Source organism: Peromyscus californicus, unplaced genomic scaffold, assembly GCF_007827085.1.
Source record: "Peromyscus californicus insignis strain IS unplaced genomic scaffold, ASM782708v3 Scaffold_6__1_contigs__length_162567912, whole genome shotgun sequence".
NCBI classification, from domain to species: Eukaryota; Metazoa; Chordata; class Mammalia; order Rodentia; family Cricetidae; genus Peromyscus; species Peromyscus californicus.
This window is the reverse complement of record NW_026294584.1, coordinates 62840404-62862882: the sequence shown is the minus strand read 5'-3', so window position 1 is coordinate 62862882 and position 22479 is coordinate 62840404. Positions and strand designations below refer to the sequence as shown.

Below are 22479 nucleotides of genomic sequence, written 5' to 3'. Positions count from 1 at the left end.
TTTATTTATTGGCTTACTCACTGCAGCGCATGCCTCTTGTTTCCTGCAGGGAGCTTCCTTCCTACATGTGTCAGTTCCATCTCACCTGAGGACTATGCTAGAATACATTTAATTCTAATTAAGCTGGCTGAAGAATCACAAAATTCCATGCCAGCTCAGACATCATGCTTACAGAGTTGAGCTAGAATCTATAAAGTCCACCAAGTTGGAGATTAACCCACTTTTATTATATCTGCCCCTTTATTCCATCCATAACAAGTTTACCTAGTAAGAATACATGGGCTTTCCTTCATAGCTACTTTACAAATGCCACACTGGATTCTGCAGTACAATCTGCACTCACCCTTGGGAATATGGGCTGCAGATGGCTCCCAGCAGGATCCCTCCTTGGAAATTGCTGTATGGAGTCTTCACAATAATAGCCAGGCCTTTTTCTAGGGCATCCCATAACCAGCGATGCCTATTTCTCTATATTAAGTTCTAGACAATTCTAGAACAATTCTATATCTCCCAGGGAATCTGCTGAGGCCTTTTTATAACTGGATTGTAGCTCAACATCTGCCTGGACCCTTCCCTCCACACAGCACATTGCATGGAAGAGATTATCCCTGGGGGATTTAATGCCATGAGTTATCTGAAGATACATACTGGGTTATCTACCAGTGGGCTAGCAATCAGGTCTGTGTTACTAATGACAGGCACAGCACACTGAGCCTTAATCTGCAGGAGCAACAGAATTCTAAGACTTCCATTTAAGTCTTCTAGTGAAATGGGATAAGACTCCAGAGAACAGAAATGCCCTGGCTGGAGCAATGTGCCACTTTCTATTGCTGAAGAAGTATATAGGTTGCATTAGTCATGGTTCTCTAGAGGAATAGAACTTATAGAATGTACAGTATGTGTGTGTGCGTGTGTGTGTGTGTGTGTGTGTGTGTGTGTGTGTGTGTGTGTGCGCGCGTACAAAGGGAATTTATTAGAATGGCTTACAAGCTGGGGTTCAGCTCATCTAACAATGGCTGTCTACCAGTGAAGGGTCAAGAATCTAGTAGCTGCTCAGTTCACAAGGCCAGATATCTCACCTGGTCTTCAGGACACACTGGAATCCTAAAGAAGGAGGCTCTAATGCCAGTGAAGGAATGGACTTGCCAGTGACATTGAGAACAAGAAGGCAAGGACAGTAAGCTTTCTTCTTCCATGTCCTTTACATAGGCTACCAGCAGAAAATGTAGTTAGATTAAAGATGGAACTTCCCACCTCAAAGGATCTAGAGGAAAGGTATATTTTCCCACCTCAAAACATGCAGATTAACAGTGAATCTTCCCACTTCAAATGATTTAATTAAGAAAAACTCCCTCACAGGAGTGTCTAGCTTCTTGAGTTTTGCTTAATTCTAGATGTAGTCAAGTTGACAACCAAGAATAGCCATCACAAGTCCATCCATGTCAACTTGACACAAAATCATATATCCTTAAGTCAAACTGACTTTCCAACTGAAAACAATAACCAGTACATAATTATACCTAAAGTGATGTGACTATCACACATACAATAGCAAGCACATTATGTATTAAATCAAGGAATAATTATGTCTTACATGATACAACTATTCCTCATACAACTGTAAACACATTAAAATTTTAGAATAGGTGGCAATGTCCCTTGAGGGACATTCTTTTAGTATCTCAAACTTAAATATGGTAATTCTGATATTCTCTTAATTAATGTTACATTATATGATAAAGAAATCAAGGGTAAAGCAGAAATATCTGTACAAACACATTCTTGACAAAATATGACAGAAACATTCATGTCAGCTTTAATTCTCATTTCTAAAACTGATCACATGACCTTAGCTGGTGTTTATAACTACCTTCCTCTTCTACCCATTCTGTCTTTCCTCTGCCCTCAGCAAGCACCTCAGCAGGTCTTGACTCTTTTCCTGGAGGAGTGACCCACAGGTTCAATCCTGAAGGGTCTGTGTCCTTTGCCATCTTGCCTGGATTAGGTTGCTGTTGTTTCCCATTGACTTTAATTATAGGATATGGTAGCACCAAAAGACATCCTAAAAAATCTCCTGCACTCTAGACATAATCCTTCTTACCTCTGTTGTGGAGAGGCGATCCAATTTCCCCTTGGTAATCTGGATCAGTCAGCCCTCCTAACACTGTTACTCCTCTCTGAGCCTGTTGGCTTAAGGGCATCAGAAGCTCCAAGTGGCCAGAGGGAAGTCTGTGCTTCCACTTCAGTGGAATTTTTGTGGTGTCTTCTGACAGGAGAACCCACCCCCCCGCCACACACACTCTGGAACCAAAACTTCTAGGCCAGCAAAACTAAAGGTGTGGGAAGACAAAGAAAATATTTTCTTAGTGGGTCACGAGGGGCTATAGTGAGTGGAACTAGTCTGTTTTCTACCCCTTAACTCCTGGACCTGTGAATGCTAAATATGGGAGAAAACATACATGTATTGGACACGGTCCAAAGCATATACCACCTTCTGGAGAACCCTGCCCCAGGCCTTCAGGCTACTGCCAACTAATTGGCACTATAACTGTATCTGCAAAAGGCCATTCCAACTTTCTATCAAGCCATCTGCTTCAGGATGGTGGGGAACACGGTAAGACCAGTGGATTCCGTGATTGTGGACCTCCTGTTCCACTCTCTGGCTGAGAAGTGAGTTCCATGGTCAGAAGCAACACTGTGGAATACTATGACTATAAGGCATTCCATAAGTCCACTGAGAGTGTTATTGACAGAAACACTATGTGCAGGAAAAGCAAATCCATAACCAGAGCTAAGTATCTACTACAGAATGGACAAAGAATGGTCCTTTCCATGGAGGAAGTGGTCCAATGTAGTCAACATGCCATCAAGTTGCTAACTGGTCACTCCAAGGAATGGTGCCATATCTAAGGCTCAGTGTTGGTCTCTGCTCTTTGCAGATCTGGCACTCAGCAACAGCTATAGCCTGGCCAGCCTTGGTGAATGGAAGTACATGTTTTTAAGTCCAGGCATAAACCCTATCTCTGCCACTTTGACTACTTTGTTCATGGGCCCATTGGGCAAGGGCAGGGATGGCAGGGGAAAGAGGTTGAGTGTCATTGGAATGGATCAGTCTATCTGTTTGATTATTGAATTCCTCTTTAGCTGGAGTCATCTTTTAATGAACATTTACATGGGACACAAGTATCTTCACATCTTTGTGTTGTATGATATTTTATTTATGTTCTGACAAATAAAGCTTGTCTGGAGATCAGAGAGTGGAGCTAGCCACTAGTTAACCATAGAGGCCAGGCAGTGGTGGTGCACACCTTGAATCCCAGCACTTGGGAGGAGGAAGCAAGAAGATCAGGAGGTCAAGGCCACCCTGAACAACATGAGATTGAATCAGTCTAAAAGAAACAGAGCCTGATGGTAGTGGTGCACACCTTTAATCCCAGCACAATCAGAAGGTGGAGACAGGAATATATAAGGTGGGTGGAGACAGGATCTTGACCCCCATTCAGTCTGAGGATTCATAGAGGCAGAATGCTCCATTTGGTCTGAGATTACTTACAGGTAAGAATTTTCTAGTGGCTGTTGCTCTGCTTCTCTGATCTTTCAGCTTTCACCCACAATATCTGACTCTGGGTTTTTATTATTAAGGCTTAATAGGATCATGCTTCATCTTTGCCCATTTCGAAGATCTATATACATAATTTTTCCCCAGATATCTTTCTCACCAATTTTCCAATCATGCTCTTTCCAAGTCCCTGACCATCTAGCCAACCCATTGGCTTCAGCTCATGAATCAGTGAATAATCATATATCTGGCCATGTTTCCTTCCAAACAAAATGTATGCCCATGGGTACTATACAAAGTTCTGACCACTGTGAAGATTTCCTTTTGCCTGTGTCTTTCAGGGTTGTACCAGAAAGAGGTTGTAATGTTGCAGCTGTCCATTTCTGGATTGTACCTGCATAAAGTACAGACCCATCAGTGAACTAGGTCCTAGTCTTCTCTTCCTCAGTCAACCAATCTTTGGGTATCCCCTTGAGGCTATAGGTACATGCAGCAGAAGGCATTATAATGGGAATAGAATCCATAGACATTTGGGAAACTTCTTTGTGCAACTTGCTTGTGCCTTCAGAACCTTATTGGGCCTAAACACATTTCCATTTGATAATGGATCACTACTGTGCATGTCCTACTTTATGGTTGCACGGTAACTTGTGTCAAATGTTCAGTTTCCACTAAGGCCCAATGGCAGCCCAAGAGCTGTCTTTCAAAGGGAGAACAGTTGTCTACAGATGATGCCTTGCTCTAAAATCACAAAGATCTTGTCTGTGATTCACATATAGGGGCCTGACAAAGGCTCTAGATAGCATCCCTATCTGCCATTGACACCTCAGACACAGTTGGGTCAGCTGGATCATATGTTCCCAAGCAGCCTGGACTTGTCAAAAAACCTTCTCTTGTTCTAGGCTCCATACAAAGCTAGCAGATTTCTTAGTCACTAACACACCCAAGTAAGGAATGTGCTGTCTCCAAAATCCAAATAGACTAACTAAATGTTGTGCTTCTTTCTCAGCGGTGGGAGGGCCCAGGTTCAACTTATCCTTCACCTTAGCATGAGTGTCTTTGCATGCCCCACATCACTGGATTTTCAAGAATTTCACAAAGGTAGAATGCCCAAGAATTATGGTTGGATTTATTTCTCATCCTCTGAAGTTACATATGTGGTTGCTACCTCTTGCTCACTTGTTTCAATCAGCATTGTGTTGTCAATATAATACATCAATGTGATATTCTGTGAAAGAGACAGATGGTCAAGATTCCTTTGAACTAAGTTATGACAAAGGACTCGAGAATTACTATCCCTGAGGTAAAAATGTAAACGTATAATGCTGGCCTTGCCAACTGAAAGCAAATTGCTTCTGGTGGTCCTTATGGACAGGTACCAAGAAAAAGGCATTTGCTAGATCAATAGCTGTATACCATTTACCAGGAGATGTGTTAATATGCTCAAGTAAGGATTCCACATCTGGCACAGCAGCTGCAATTGGAGTCACTACCTGATTGAGTTTTCGATAGTCAACTGTCCTTCTCCATGATCCATCTGTCTTCTGCACTGGCAAGAAAGGAGAGTTAAAGAGAGATGTTGTGGGACACACAACCCCTGCATCTTTCAAGTCCTTGATGGTAGCACTAGTTGCTATAACTCCTCCAGGGATGTTATAGTGGATTTTATTCACTATTCTCCTTGATGGAGGCAATGCTAAAGGCTTCCATTTGGCCATTCTAATCATAATAGCCCTTACTCCACAGGTCAGGGAACCAACTCCTTAGTATATCTACCCCAAATTACATATTCTGGGACTGGGGAAAAAACCACAGGATGAGTTCAGATACCCACTAGATCTACTACGAGCCATGTTTCAGTCAAAACTCTGTCAATCACCTGACCCGGATGTGCACCTACTTTACCTGGAGGGCCACAATATTTTTGAGATCTCTCAGAATCAGCATCAGTTCAGAACCAGTATCCAACAGACTCCAGAGAGTCTGATTGTTTCCTTTCTACCACTCTATAGTTAGCCTTGTAAGAGGCTGTAGGTCCCTCTGGAGAAGGACCAGAGAAAATGTAACAGTAAAACTCTTAGGTGTTTTATGATGGTCCTTCTTCAGAGGAACCTGGCTGTCCCTCAATTTAAGTGTTTCTAGATCTCCAAACTGCCTGGAAATTGGTTCATAGGCTGAGATTCACTTTTGCCACAAATCAATGTAGCCTTTCTTTCATTTGTTTGAGAATTTCTCAGCTTATACAGATAAAACAAAAACATAGTAGGCTTCCTATCTATTTCAAGCCTGGAAACACCATGATTGATTAGCTGGTACCAAAGGCCCATGAGTCATGCCACTATAAAATTCACGTTGCCTGTGCTGACCATTGTGGGTCAGGCAATTATGGACATTGCTTTGTCTATGCTGCCCACCATAATAACTACAATCACCTTGCCTTCAACCATTCCATGCTGCCACCTGGTCCCTGGTACTTTGGGCCCTAACTAAACCCATTGTATTTAATTCATCCGAGTGGCCAGCAAAGTCTTCATTCACCCCTAAGGTCTGGTACAGCGAAAGGGGTGACAACAAAGCCCTTCAAATGTGCCGGTGTTCCCCTCACGAGAGTTTGCATCTCACAGGATTAGTGACGGGCGTGTCTTCCGGGCCTTCCCCTTGTGGAGGATTAGGTTTTCCACAGTGTACCCACTCAAGCATTGCAATTTCCCTGAGCCTTAAAATCCCTTCATCAACACTAAGCCAAGGGATATCAGGCACCTTCAACTCCTTTCCAATAGGCCATCTTTTCACAAACTGCAGCCATTCAAACTGTTGACACCTTAAAAAAAAAAAGCTATAGCTTAGTTTTGGTTTTACTCAATTACTCAATTACTGAGCAAGCCCCAATGAAACATTTCACTATTAAGATAAGAATTTATACTTATCAAGCTGATAATAGAAAAATAATAAATAAATTTAAAAAATAAAAATAAAGAAACTGTGCAAGCTTCCAGACTAAATCAGAGTCTCCACTCCATGAGCCCATATCAATAAACTCAACCTGATCTAATTTGTATGTTCCTTCACCATTATTCCCACACCCTTAAAATCCATTCCCGTATATGTTCCCCAGATGTCTGTTTGAATGAATGAACAAGCTCATTAATCTCTTTAATAGTGTGGCACACACCTCCTTGAGGACTACACTTTGTATCTTACCTCTAGGAGCCTGACTTGCCTTAAGTCTGGTTATATGTCTAGAGGTAACTATTGGAGAGCCCTGAGGGACATCAGTGCTGTCTGCCTGACATCTTCAGAGAAATTAAAGGCTGATTTAGTAGACAACAAAGGATTAATTTTCTTAGTCAAAGGTAGAGAACGCACTACTTCAGGGTCTGGGAGTACATCTTCTGCAGAGGGTGGAAAGACTACTTCCTCAGGTGAAATAAACCATTGAGAACTGGAAGGTCCAAAGATCAAAGCTTCACTAGGGTCCTCTCACACATCTCCATTCCAAGTCATAGGATCTCGTGTGTGTGTGTGTGTGTGTGTGTGTGTGTGTGTGTGTGTGTGTGTGTGTGTGTACAGTACAAAGGGAATGTATTAGAATGGCCTACAAGTTGTAGTCCAGCTAGTCCAACAATTGCTATCTACCAATGGAAGGTCCAAGAATCCAGTAGTTGTTCAGTCCATAAGACTGGATATATACACCAGAATCTCAAAGAACTAGGCTCTAATGTCAGTGAAGGAATGGACTTCTCAGTGAGATTGAGAGAAAGCAGCCAAAGAGAGCAAGCTTCCTTCTTTCATATTTTTATATAGGTTCCCAGCAATGGTATGGCCCAGATTAAAGGTGGATCTTCCCATCTCAAAAGATCTGGATTAAAGGTGGATTTTCCCAGTTCAAATGATTTAATTAAAATGAACCCCTCTCAGGTGTACCCAGCCTTCCAGATGTAGTCAAGTTGACAACTGAGAATAGCCATCATAGGGGTCAGGATAATAATAAAAAGCATGGATTAGTTGATTGATACAAGGGAGAAAAGCCATTAGTCATCTTTTAATAGCCATGTGGAATCCAAAGGGATTCTGTCAGTTTATAAAAACAACTTTCATCTTCTATAGCCCCAGAGTAGAAAATATATATGTGCACACAATTCCAAGCTTAGTTACAAGGCAAGTGAAGGCAAGTAGCATTCCAAAGAGAATCAAGTTCTGAACCCCAGCAAGGGCAAGCTCAACACCTTGGTTGAAAAGAATAGAATGTTATAATCTGACTAAGAAATTTTGGAAATACACAATGAAAAGCCTTCAATCCCAAACCTCTTGGTCATAGGGGCCAAATTCTTCCAGTTAAGGCTAGCACTCTCCGTTTGCTCAAGATGATGCAGAGAACTCTGCCTTGCAAAACCTGTCTGCTGTCTCCACCACCAACAGTAGTACCACACAGGTTTACATCCACTTCTCCTCCCAGTCTCTAGACCAAAAACAATAAATAAGACAAGACCTGGATGGGTCTGCCAAGACAGAAAAGAGACAATATCAAAAGAGCTGCAGGAATGAGCCCTCACAGAGGTTCTCAAAGTGCCGATTAACACACTGCTTCACCCACTAACTAACACGAAGACTTAGGGACCCCTTCTCTCCTCTGAAGAGAAGGAGACACCTTACTCCCCTTTGGAGAAACCTGTTCAAGTTAAAATATTTCTGAAGTGGACTAAATATTTTTTATTCATGACTCACATTAAATACATATTGAGTGCCTACTGTGCAGTACATTAATATATATTAATCTCATTTAATACTTAGGCCAGGCTTGGGAAATAGGCATAGGAAGGATGGAAAGGCTATTTAATTCCCATTAGTGCCCAAGCAAAGGAAGATAGAGTACATCCTACATCCCATGACTAAGGTCATGAGGCCAAAGACCTGAAATACCAAATTTACATGAAAATGTCCCATAGCAGAAGTCTTCCACTTAGCTTTCACAACCAACAGTGAAGCCCATTCAGTCAACCACACATAGAAAATAACCATTAAATGTCACCTGTGGTCTATTCAATGTGTTGATAATGTTTTATCTAAGTTACTTCTAATAAAGATTAAAATACTGCTCAGAAGAAAGACAGCTCCTTGCAGGTGTCAGCCATCCTTGTCCTTGGATTGCCATGACTTGGGAATGGGAGCCCTGGAGTGAGCTGAGAGTTCTTCGCCAGCCTGCTGCACTGTGTGCTGAGGCAGTCCTCAGATGATGGATGCTTTTCCCTGAGTTCTGCCACAGTGAGAGAGGACTTGCTGGGAGATCAGCTTTAGTTCATCTCCTGCTGCCCAAAGCCCCCATCACAGGAAACCTGACAGTGGAAAAGCAGGGTGCAGACAGGGCTTCAAAGATCTCTTTCTTCCAAACCGAGTCCTGTTTCTGGACCTCCATCTTTCCTTCCTTTCCCCTTTATCCTCTTGTCTGGCCTCACCGGAGTCTGTCCTCTAATTTCTGTCAATCCTGATCCGATAGACTCAAGCTTTGTCTTGAAAGCTCTTCCGTGGCATTCTTCCCTGGCCCTTGTCAGTGTAGGATGCCTTGTTCTCTGTCCATAGAAGGGTCTACTCTTTAAATTTTGGTGAGGTGTAATTTAAGACAATGAGATCCCAGAGTCTCTATGATCCTCCATACTTCTAGGCATGGGGTAAACATAGACAAGTGATAAATAAATGTTTCTTGAACATGATCTTGTCACATGCCTTCTTCCTCCCATAAGTATCTATTTACCACCTGATCCTCCCACTGATGGCTAAAATAAGCTAAGCTCAGAGGTTGTCCCTCTGCCTCCCCAGAAGGGAGCCGAGGCTGAGATTTCTCAAAAGACCCTTACAAAGTGGAATACCTACCTACCTACTTCCAGCTCCCACCTCTGTGGTTTCTTTGCCTCTTCCCTCAGACATACAGATAGGAGTCTGGAAAATGCCAGTAAATCCCTCCAGCCTAACAAACTGACCATATAAGTGTTGTTGGTGATGTGCATAAAGAAATAGAGAGAAGCTAGATTTCTGACAGTCCTGATAAGCCAATGGTCAACCCTGCATTCACCATATAGAAGGAATTACCATTACCATCAGGAGCAGAGGAAGGAAACATTTCAGTGACAAAACAGTGAGTGGCAAAGCGCTCGCTCTGATCACCAGCACAGCTGCCATAGTTTGCCTTCTGTTGCTGTGACAAAACACTGACCAAAGCCCACTTAGAGAGTATCTTAGTTAGGGTTACTATTGCTGTCATGAAACACCATGACCAAAAGGAAAGTAGGAAAGGGTTTATTTGCCATACACTTCCACATCATAATCTACCACTGAAGGAAGCCAGAATAGGAACTCAAGCATGGCAGGAACCTGGAGAGAGCAGCTAATGCAGAGGCCATGGAGGGGAGCTGCTTACTGGCTTGCTCTTCATGGCGTGCTCAGCCTGCTTTCTCATAGAACCCAGGACCACCAGCCCAGGGATGGCACCACCCACAGTGGGCTGAGCCCTCTCCCATCAATCACTAACTAAGAAATGCTCTACAGCTGGATCTTACGGAGGCATTTTCTCAATGGAGGCTGCTCCTCTCTGACTCTAGCTTATGTCAAGTTGACAAAACCAGCCAACACAGGGAGGAAAGATCTTATTTGGCTTAGGGTTACAACCCATTGTTAGTGGAAGCTGAGGCAGGAACTCAAGCAGAGACTATGGAGGAATGCTACTAACTGACTTGCTCCCATGGCTCACTCAACCCGCTTTCAAACGCAACTCAAGACCACCTTAGCTGTTCTCCAGGACTCCTTCGTGCCTTCAAAACCAGCACATATGGGAGATGCTTATATGTGACCAAATCTGGCTGGAGCTCAGACCCTCTGGACCACAACTTCTATGAGCTGACCCTGAGGAAATACTTTCTAGAATAATTTGCCTCCATGATGCTGGCCTCGTCTTAACCATAGCTTATTTTTCAGCCCCAGCTGACCAGCATTAACTGTCATAGTAAAGCAAAGGTTTCTCTCCAGTGGTGCTGGGTCTCTTGTTAAACAGGGTTGATTCTTCAGCCCCAGATGACCAGAAACCACAAATTAATTCAAAATGTCATAGCAGCAGCCCTAACAGAGTCTTTGCTTCCCTCTGAACCTTTACAAGCCGGGCCTCCACACCCACTGCTCTCAGCATTATTTTCCAAATTCTAGAAATCGCCCATTAAACTCCAAACATTCACTGCCTTTTCCAGCCCAAAGTTCCAAACACTGCCACAATCCTCCCCCAAAACAATATGGTCAGGTCCAGCACAGCAAATTCCCACTCTCTGATATCAATTTCTGTTGGCTATGATGAAAGGCTGACTAAATCCAACATGAACAGCTCATAGCCTATCATCTAGGGAAGCCAAGATAAGAACTGAAGCAGAGACCCTGGAGGAATACTGCTTACTGGCTTTCTCAATGACTTCTCTTATACAACACAGGACCTCTTGTCCAGGGATGGAACCACCCACTGAGGACTGGGCCTTCCACATCAATTAGCAATCAATAAAATGCCCCCAAAGACACTCTCACAGGCCAATCCAATGGAGGCAATCCATTAATTGAAGTTCCCTCTTCCAAGGTAACTCTAGGTTATATCAAGTTGACAACCAAAATTAGCGATCACAACAGCCTATGTAGCAAGCATCTGGTTTGACTGAGTCTTATGCACATCTGTAGCTTGAGTTTTCCTGCCTGGCCCACAGTCAGGACAAATCTCTCTCACCTGCCAGTCCCACAGCCGCTCAGACCCGACCAAGTAAACACAGAGACTTATATTGGTTACAAACTGTATGGCCGTGGCAGGTTTCTTGCTAACTGTTCTTACAGCTTAAATTAATCCATTTCCATTATTCTATACCTTGCCACATGGCTCGTGGCGGCTGGCAGTGTCTCTCTCTCAGCCTTCCACTTCCCAGCTTTAGTCTCCTCCTTGTCCCGCCTACACACATCATATCACAGGGTCCAGAAGGGTAGGTCATGGCTAAGGTATAGCATTGGCAGAAATCGGCAAACCTCAACAGTGCAGCCAGCTTCATATACTTGGTAGGTTCTGGGCCAACAAGAGACTGTGCAAAAAAACAAGGTAGACAGTGTTGTAGAATATTATTTTAAAAACAACCAACAACAAGACAGCACCTGGGAGGAAGAAACTTTGTTGTCCTGTGGCTTCCACATATATGGCACACAGATACATACACATGTGCATGCGTGAGCACACACACAACGAAGCAAAGACAGTGGGGTGCAAGTCAGAGGTGTTTCTGGGGAAGCAAGGAAAGACATTCCAATTGCTTCATCATCCTGGGTTTTTCACCACACTGTGATCATGTGCCATTGGCTATAAACCCATCACCCACCAACACCCATCCACAGCTTTAAGCCTATCACTCAGCAAGGCCCAGTCATCAGCTGTAAGCCTACTGCTCAGAAAGGCCCAGTCAACAGCTATCAGCCCATCCATCACCCAGCAAGGCCCAACCAGCAGCTGAGGCTTGACCTGATTGTGAACTTGAAGTTTTCTGGCTTACAAACTGAAACAGACTTGCTATAAAACTTTAAGCTGTGGGGAGAAACACTCAGGGTGTCTGGTGGGGAGACAGAATGAAAACTCGCAAATGTCTGTAGCAGGGATCTCAGGAGCCTCACCAACCCCCATCAATCCAGTCCTTGCTGAGCAGCCTCGTGGGTAATCGCTGTTCCTTTAGCTGATTCTCCAGGGAAGGTTCTGGAAAGCAGTTCCATGGTACAATATCCAATTAAGCCGAACCCCCTCCTGAGAGAGAAAAATCACTCTTCTAACTTTGGGGAAAGACCCAGTTTCCATAGCAAAGAGGATATTGCACTGTTCTCTGAGAGAGCACTTCAGATTTTTGCAAACTTTCTTTTTTAAATTTGTTATTTCATCACATTTCACAACCTAGTGCAGCATTAAGAGCAGGTTTTTTATCTACTTGGGAGAAAAGGCAACAGTTTGCTTAATAGCTGGGAGCACTGTGTGTCCACTCAGGGTCAGCGCAAGTCTCCACTAGAGACGGGAGATGTGAGTTCAAGACAGCAGGTCACTGGACTACAGATTTAATGACTTCCACACCTCCTCCTGGGACTGGCCGTGGAGGCTGGCCCTGGGCTTAGCCATCAGCACCTCCCCTGAAGGTAACAGTGGGTTTCAGCTGCTTATGCCTTCTTATCCCCAGCTGTCCTTTGTCTCTGTGCCCCCATCCATCCCGATCTCCTCAACTGACTCCAGCCCATAGTTCTCTCAGGGCTGACCTACCCCTTTCTTGAGGGATGCTCATCTCAGAGCCCGTGGAGTCACCAGCCTAGACTTTGCTCTCAGGCCACTTTAAGTCTTTTCAGGGACCTTGTACAAGCTGTCAATGTCTCGCTCAAATTAAAGCTCCCCCCCTCCCCCGTGCTTTCATGACCGCAGGACCAGGGCATCCTCTATAACTCATATCTAAACTACGAAAAGCAGTATGGAAAGGTGTTTAGTGAAATGCTTAATTATGTGTGATAAATGATATGTCTTTTTTTTTCTTGTGTGTGTGTGTGTTTCCTCAAGTGGGGAGATCCTCAAACACTCCTCCACCTAATTCTTTGGCACAGGGTCTCTCAGTCCAACTGAGAGCTCACTGATAGAGCTAATCATGAAAAGCAGTATGCTCCGGGGATCCTCTGTGTCTGCCTTACAACCTCAACTGGCATTTACATGGGTCCTGGAGAGCTGAATCACTTTAACCACAGAGTCATCTCCCCAGCCCTAATATGTCTGCCCTGTGATGGAGCAGATGAACGAAGCCTAAGGACAGCCTTGCCAGGAGGTTAAAATAGGGCCCCAGACCCTTCATCTTGTATAGTGCAAAGCCAGCCCCCCTATTTAGTGATATAGTTAAAAGGCCATTACATAGCCTTACCTTCTGATTCAATGCAAATGACACTTTTTTTTTCTTACTTTAGACAGGGTCTCACTTTGTTGCCCAGGTGGCCTAGAAATCTCAAATCTCCCACCTCAGCTCCTGGGTGCTGGGATTCCAGGCACGCTACCTCTGATACTTTATAGAAATGCCATGGATAATGTTTTGATGATGCTATAAGGCAGACAGTTGCAGATTCATATTGGAAATAAGAAGAGAGGGATACCCAGGGTCAGTAAAGAGATCATCCCTAGGAACTAGTACTAGAAATTAGAGTCCCCCGCCCCAATGCTGATAGAGATTTCTTTTTAACTGAGATGTTCTCTCTTGGAAGGGTGCTCTTCAGACTCAGGAAGTGAAGGAACCTCCCCATGGTTATCTAAGCAGTAACAACAGCCTGAGAGACTGAGCTGCCCCAAGCTGTGCAGGGAGCTCCCGGGACACAACTTTTCTGAGAGGCCACTCAAGCCAGGCTTAAGCTTGGTGAGTAACCCCAATAAACTCACCGGTTCACTGAGCCAAACACAAGCGGCATCACTTGTTTAGCCTGTGAGCTATCTGGGGTGAGTAACATTTGTTCATGTCTGTGAGAAAGACACATGAACAAGAGAGAGTCACGTTCTCCCATACACCAGGTCCAAGATCCCAATAAGTAGACTCTTGTGCTGAGGACCCTGAGGTCACTGGCAAGGAACCCCCGTGCTGCAGCACGTGGTAGATATGGAGCTTGCAAGGTAGTACCATTAAGTGTCTGCTGCCTGCTCCGTCTATCTCCTTTCCGTCCATTCCTGGTATGGGCTGGCAGGAGGTAAGTCAGCAAACCATGACTGCATTCAGACCATCCTGGTGTCATCAATCATCTGCTCCAAAATTCATATTTAAAAGATGAGGCAGTGGAGATAGAAAGAGGTTAAGTGACTCATCCAACATCACACAGCAGCCATCTCAACAGGCACTGGGACAAAAACTCTGTATTTACCCTGGAGACCCAGGGCAGGATATGTGCCCTGCTATTACATCTGCATCTACACAGGAAAAAAATAAAAACATTTACACTAGATAGCAAAGGGAGTGGGGAAGGGAAAGATGGGGGAAGAAGAGGGAGATGGACAGGGAGAAGAAAAAGAGTTGTAACAGGGCAGGGGGCTTGCTAACACCTGGACACTTGCAGTGATTGCATGCTGTTAATATTTGCCCCAAGGATATGGAGCCACATGGGAGGTATCACTTGATGCTGTCTCCCCCGTCATTCTTCCCCTCCTCCTCCTCCTCACGTCATCTCAAGCCTAGGTGAGAGGCTGGTGTGTTTGCCATCTCATCACCTATGCCACTGCATGTCAGACTCCCTGCATGAAGAGGACTGATCTCCGTGAGTTTGCAAGACCTGGACATGAATTAGAAGCTTCCTGAAGCAGTTCACTTCCCTGGTAATTTTTCCTCACACCAAGCAGAAGCTGTCAGAACGGAGGGATGCAGGCTAACAGGGGTTGGAGGGTGTTACAGTGGATGATTTCTCTTGGGCAATTGAAAGGCTTGTGTGGAATGGTCATGTGCTAGAAAGTCAAGAGACTAGGTCTCACTTAGTTCCCAGCACAGTATGCTTTTGTGTGCTCTGACTTAGCAGCCTCCATGACAGCTACATGTTATGCCTAATGATTGCATTTTTATAGGAACTGTGTGCACGTTCTCTGTAACGCAATTAAAAGTGCATATGAGTTGTTTGATAGACCTTTGCTATAGTTAATACCCAGTCTTGCTTATGAAACCTTCATAGATAAAGTTTAGACATAGTGATGACTGAAAGTGAGTTCTCTATGATGGAGAGTGTACTGGTGGGTGGTGTGTACTGTCAACACAACCTCAAGTAACCTGGAAAACAGCCTTAATGAGGAACTAACTATATCAGGTTGGCCTCTGGGTATGTATGGAGGGCAGGTAGCTTGACAGTTGATATAGAAAGGCTCAGCCCACTGTGGACGGCACCATTCTGTAGGCAGGAGATGCTAAACAGTAGAGGAGAGGAGAAAGTCAGCTGGGAGGAAACAACAAGGATGTATTTATCACTCTTGACTATGATGCGACTAGTTTCTTTAGTTCTGTCTTGACTTCCCTAAAATGATACACGGTAACTTGGAATTATAAACCAAATAAGCTCTTTTCTTCCTTAAGTTGCATTTTTGTGATTATTCTTTCACAGCACAGAAATGAAACTGGAAGAGACAGTAACATGATGCCTCTTTGCTGCTTCCTTCTGATCTAGGCACTGGCACATCACCAGTTGCTCCTGCCTTGTGATTGATGGGCAAACACCTTCCTGGACAGGTCTAATGTGTAATCCCATGAAGTGCTACAATGTGATATGGAAGCTGCTGAAGAGTCTTCTTGACACTGTGTTTGAGCTAGGTAAATGGAGACCCTCAGGAAGACCAGATAGTCTATCACCTGCCCTGTCTCATCTGCTTCCATCCCTTCCAGAGAGTGATGCTCTGAGCCCACTAAGACCAGAATGCCAGTCCAAGGCTAGGCTGAATCTCCCTTGGGATTCTGGATGAGAACTTGGATCCTGTTCCCATACCAGGGACCCGGGACTATGTGCTGAATGAGTCTGTAGGCCAGGCAGGGACATATGACACAGAAATTTTATAGGCAGTGGAGAGATTCCTGAGGCCCCAATTTTTCTACATTTGTTTCTTCAACTAGAGACGGACGGATGCAACTTTACTTGTTAACATTTTATTATGCATTCCCTTCAAACTACAAAGTGTACCTGCTGCTTGTTACAAGGTAAATCAACAGCTCACAGCAGGGAATCAAGAAATAAATCAAACATCATTTTCCATCCTCTCTGCTACAAGCCCCTCCCTCAAGGTAAATGTTAAAACTTCAGTAGCATCCTCCCCTGTGATTCCTCATGCTCGAAGATGATGTCACACACAGTCACACACAGAGAACCCTCAAAATGCAGACTTCTTCAAAATTCATGCTACTCAGAAGAGTGTCTTTCTTAGCCACACTTTGTCATCTAGTTTCCTAGCAGCCCTTACTGTTCTACAGACTGCCGAGCCTAGATGTGTCCCACTGATCATGAGGAATCACAGGGGAGGATGCTCCTGAAGTTTTAACATTTACCTTGAGGGAGGGGCTTGTAGCAGAGAGGATGGAAAATGATGTTTGATTTATTTCTTGATTCCCTGCTGTGAATACACCAGTCTCTCTGTTTTGCCAGCTCTGTGAATAACACTTCAGTCAACACCTCCATTTACAGCCTTATGACGGCATCACTTCAGGAGGCTAGATTGTCAAAGATGCTTCTGTCTGTCAATAAACAAGCGCATTTTCACTGCAATAGTTTCTGTTGACCATCTTGCAAAGCCACTGATATTTGCTCCAACACAAGCACAATGTTCAGCTTTCCAAGAGTCCCACTTTCGTCAGCATCCTTCATTCACCCTTAAGACAGTAAATGCATCCGGATGTTAGAATCTCCTTTCAGAAACAACTGATCTGGGTCATAGGCAGAAAGAGCCCTGGGTCCTTGTCTCTGACCAGATAAAGCTAGGCTGAAATCACACACTTCCTTCCAGGCTTGACTTCTAGCAGCCTGGTTTCAGGGCAACCTCCATCCTCACCTGGTCCCCAATTGACCTTCACCAGACTTTCCTGGAGGTCAGACGTGGGTCCCTCTGCTTACCATGTCGACTCACTTGAAGCTACCCTCAGCATAGACTAACTCTGTTATCTTGGCCATCTTAGGCAGATATGACAGATGACCACAAGCTTGGAAGCTGACAGTTCTGGAACCTGAAGGTCACCAGCACAGTCAGAATCTGGTGAGGCCTTTTTTTATGCACTAGACACTGGACATGTCCTTGGATCCTCCCTTGGTGGGAAGAGGCTAAGCAAGATCTTTGGCCTCTTCTCTCTCAGGAGGGATGGAACCTCCTGAGTTTATCATTTCCTGATAAAAGGAAAATCCTGAGATGCCCTAACTTTAACTACAAAGTGCAGAATGTTGAGGACGTTGTGTAGCTTTTTTCTCATTGATGAGAGAGACATTTATTCTAGGGCAAAGGAGGAAGGTTCACCAGATCCAGGAAGCTAATGAAACACTAGGCCCAGGAAGTTCACAAAACTCAAAAATTACAGGACTCTACAAGCCTCTACCCAAAGGTTATACAAGCAGCAAACAATTGCTGAGAAAAACAAGGCTTTTTGATGGAGCTGTCTGCAAGTTGAGGGGAACTTGGTAACACAATTGTCAGAAGCCATCTTCAATGTTGGAGTGGCTTTTGCTGACGCAGCTGCCTTTGAGTCACCCACACTCCTCTAAGTGATCCCACACCCATGCTCCTGTAAATAATCCCAATAAACTCATTGGTTCACCAAAGTACACTTTGGTGGAATTCTCTTTGGTCTGTGATTGGTGCTCTGTCTTGGGTGAGTGAATGTTTGTCCCAGGTAACGCATAAAAGTCACCAACTAAAGGGTAAGAGAAGTCAGTCAGTTAGAAACTGTCTATGCAGATCAGACTGCACCCTGCTTTAAGTGACCCCACAGTGTATAAAACCATTGCTTTCAGGCTGTACCTTGCCCTGACTCTCCATATTGTGTGTATATGTTGAGGCAAAAAGACTCCACATCTTACATGTGAAAATGAACCCATGTCCAGCATCAACCATGTGGTACAGGTTGGGAAGTGGCTTACTCAAGCAAATGAAATATTACTACCTATGAACTTACTGAATTAAGTCAGGAACACATAGACATGCAGAAATATCAAAACCTTGTCAGAATCAGGTCTGTGAACTTATCAAAGTTGCCAAATCAACAAATGGTCAAGGCCCTTATTGAGGATCACAAATGAGAAAAACAGCAGAAGGAGGCCAGCTCATGCCAGCTCTCTCCCACAAGTGCCTACTAGATAAGTAAATACCCAATCAAAGTGTCAACAAGCACACAAGGGGAAATGGCTAACTGTGGACAACATAAAGTCTGTCCATAGTACAGCATGTCTAAGGAATGGTAAATTCTGGGTGTTGGGGCTGAGGCAGGAGGACTGTGCGCATGAGGCGAGTCTAAGCTACATAGTTAGATACTACCCTGAAGACAAAAAAAAAAAAAAAAAAAAGAGGAACAACAGCAAAATAAAGAAATAGAAGAATATAATGTCCTGTCCCCACTAAGACACACACCCCTAGGGGGAGTAAAGAAAAAAACTGAGTCAATGTAAACATTTTAAGATTCTTTCTAATAATGTACATTGTAGAGAAGACCACTAAGAAATTCTAAAAGCCTGATTTCAACTCGTATTTTCAGTCATGACTGCAGAGTAGATGACTCACAGAACTCCATTCCTAGTGAGGTAAGCCAACCTGGCATGGAATTCACCATCACAGCAGTTTCAAGGGTTCACTTCCGAGCTGCATTGGTAAATATATTCACTAGCTGATAAATCCACTCATCCCTAGAACTCTTCCAACTCTGTACACTGAAACTCTCATTCTCAAGGCCCCAAGCCCTTGACAATAACTTCCATTTTATATTCACAGGAGTTTGATGAATTGGAACTTTCACATGAGCAAAAAATTCACAATATTTGTTCTTCAATGATTATCTCCATTCACCACAAGGTCCTCCAGACAGTAGCACGAGATGATGTCTTTCTTTTTTTTTTAAGGCTGTGTACTATATCCCTGTGTGCTCCACGTTTGATGTCAATGAACATTTGGTTTGCTTCTATATCTTCTACATAAGGAATGAGGGTACACAGGAATATGGGAATATACATGCATTCCAAAGATTTCAAAGTCATCTTTAGGATCTTTAGAATACATACTCAGAAATGTGATTGGTGAGTCAGGTTCAGCAATTCTATGTTCAGTGTTTTTAAGAACCTCCAAGATGGTAGCACCATTTTATATTCCCATAAACAATGCCCAATATTCTGACTTCTTAGCAACCCATCAACACTTTGACTTAATAATGGCTTGATTTCATTTACTGTTGATGGATAAAAAATTCTGACAAAAGCAACTTAGGAGAGAAAGGGCTCATTTGTACCCACAATTCCAGAGTATACTCTATCAAAGTAGGAAGTCAAGATGGCAGGATCCAGAAACAGCTAGTCACACCCATAGTCCAGAAAACAGAGGGAATGTATACGTGCACGCTTAGTACTCAGCTTACCTTCTCCTTTTTCTACAGCCCAGGATGTAAACCCAGGGAATGGTGTAGTGAACAAACCTTCCCTCCTCGATTAACACAATCAAGACAACCCCCACAGACATGCCCACAGGCCACGCTGACTCAGTCACTCACTGAGGCCCTCTTCCCAGGTGACTCTAGCTTATATCAAGCTGACAGAAGCAACCTATCATCGATAACATCCATCCTGATGTGGATAAGATGCCATCTCATTGTGCTTTAGTTTTGCATTGCTATTATTGGTCTTGATGACTGCCTCTTGGTACAGTTGTTTACCACTGTACAAAGTTGTTTAGAGACGTGTCCATTCAGTTCTTTTGTATAACTTATATTCAGACCATTTGCAGCTTTGGTGGTGTTGTGTTATAGGAGTTCTCTCTATATATTTTCGCTATGAAGCTCTTACCAGATGCACAACTTACATGCGCTCTCTCCTCCTCTTTACTCCCTTGTTTCCTTGAATGTCCAGATAGTTATAAATTGGCACCATCCCGTTTGCCTGTGCCTTTCTTATCACACCAAGAAAACATTTCTGAATACATGTTCTGAAGATTTTCCATGTTTTCTTCTAGCAGTCCTTCAGTACTGAGTTTGGGCTTACTTCAGTTATGAATTGTGAATTGACTTTTGCATATGGTGTACACAACTTTTCATTTTTGTATGTGAACATCCACTTTTTCCAATATCATGTGTTGAAGGGACTGGACTATCGTTTCTCCATTGTGTAGTGCTGATATCCACACCAAACATTCTTAGGCCAGCTAGCCAAGGGTTTGGTTATGGACTCTTTACTCTGTGCCACTGGTCTACATTTTCACCTTTATGACAGTGCCACACTACCTTGACCACTGCCACTTTGTAATGAGTTTTGGAGTTACCAGTTGTGAGGTTTTCAACTTCGCAATAGTTTTCAAGATTGCTGTGGGTATTCCATGTCCCTTTAAATTCCACATGAACCTTAGGCTACTTTCTGCTTCTGAATAAAACAAATCATTTGGATTTTTATCAAAGTTTTAGAGTGGTTAGTGTCCTAATCTTTCACATCTGTGAAAGGTCAGGTTTAGCCCTAAGTAGGTTAACCCTTTGCATTCTATATTAAATGAGTTGTTTTCTTAATTTCTTTTTCAGATTGGCCATTGTTATTATCTAGGAATGCAACTGATCTTGTTATATTTTATTTTTAATTATATGCTAATAGTACCTGTAAGTGGGTATATGCACCTGTGAGTGAAGGTACCCATGGAGGCCAGAAGAGGGCAATGGATGCCCCAGAACCAGAGTTATAGGCAGTTCAGTTGTGAGCTGCCCAATGCAGGTACTAGGAGCTGAACTCAGATGTTCTGCATGGGCAGGATGTGCTCTTAAACACTCAGCAATATTTTCAACCTACAACTGATTTTCTTATATGGTATCCTATGATTTTGTTGAGCACATAACTCACCTTCAATCAACTTTTGGTGAACTCTGTAAGAGCAGTCTGTAGAAAAAGGAGAGATATGCATGTTATGAGACAAGTCTTGGTGACTGTGGATGCTTGCTTGAGTCCTTTAGCATTGGCTCCAATTTTTCATTTCTCAAAAAATCCTTCCCTGGGTGTTAGCTCCTCTGTACCATTGGGTCTCGTCTCTCATCTGTGCGTGGGTAAAGTGCACAGAATATTGTCAATTATGTATTTAAAATTTGGTCCAAGCCAAGGTAAGTTGGCAGCAGGGGACAGGTGGGACCAAAATTATCTGAGTGGTGCATTCAAGGTATCTGAAGACATTTCTAGAAACTAGTTGCTGAATGATGTAAGGTTGAATATTTCTCATCATTTCCCTATTTAAAAGAAAGATTATCAAGTTTTCAAAGATATCAATATTTTTCAAATTAAAAATATTTGTAATCTGAATCTATACTTAAATTTTTCCTCTTTCTCCTCATTTGCATAAAATATTTGAAGTACTATTTACCAAATGAAAATGTCATTCTGAGGGGATTTGTTGCTTTCTTTATGTTGGTCTGTAGTATCTGAATGTTCTATTGAGGCTATGTATCAATTTTATAAATGCAATTAAGTTGTCACTTAAATAACAAGTTTGAACCATAATATTTGATGTTGCAATGGTTAAGACCTTGCTTAGTACTTATACAACAAGTAATTTCACCTAAATTCACCCAGATCGGGAGAATAACACCTCATATTTAATAGAGGGTCCTGTGGCAATTGCAAAAAATCATTGCTTTGCATGCCTAAAATTGAGGTCACTTTGCATTCAATCTGTTGTACAACTTGAAAATTTGAACCATAGAAAGTGTGTTCAGCAAATGCTACTCTTTCTCAGACAAGGAAACAACTGTATCAAAGCAGTTCTGTGGCTTCCTTGATGTCCCACGGCCAATTAGTGACAGAACCAGAGCAGCAGTTAATTGACCCAACTTCTGAGTTATCCAAAACAGAAAGCAGAAATTTGTTATTTTTCCTTGCAACAAAGAAGAGTGGGAGAAGGAAGGGAGGAAAAAAGCACTTTAAACAGTAGGAACTAAGTAGGGTAAAGAAGATTTTGTGAGGACATGGTAATTGTGTGTGTGTATGTGTCTCAACATTAACAGACCTAGGTGTGCAACAGAAATGTCTGTGGCACTGAAGAATGGAAAACAATACAACCACAGTGGGGGAGCTTTGAGAACCTGCTTTGATGAAGCACAGAGCACCCTGATAGAATTCAATAAGGAGACAGTGGCTGGAACACATTAGACCAATGGACAGAAGAAACACCCCATCCAGCAACAGCA

The 22479-nt window shown here is 43.2% G+C and overlaps 1 pseudogene; it reads right to left on the bottom strand.

Annotated features, from left to right (window-relative positions):
* Positions 1-2316: 2316 nt before the first annotated feature.
* Positions 2317-14680, bottom strand: LOC128099548 (uncharacterized; annotated as a pseudogene).
* Between the last annotated feature and the right edge of the window lie 7799 nt (positions 14681-22479).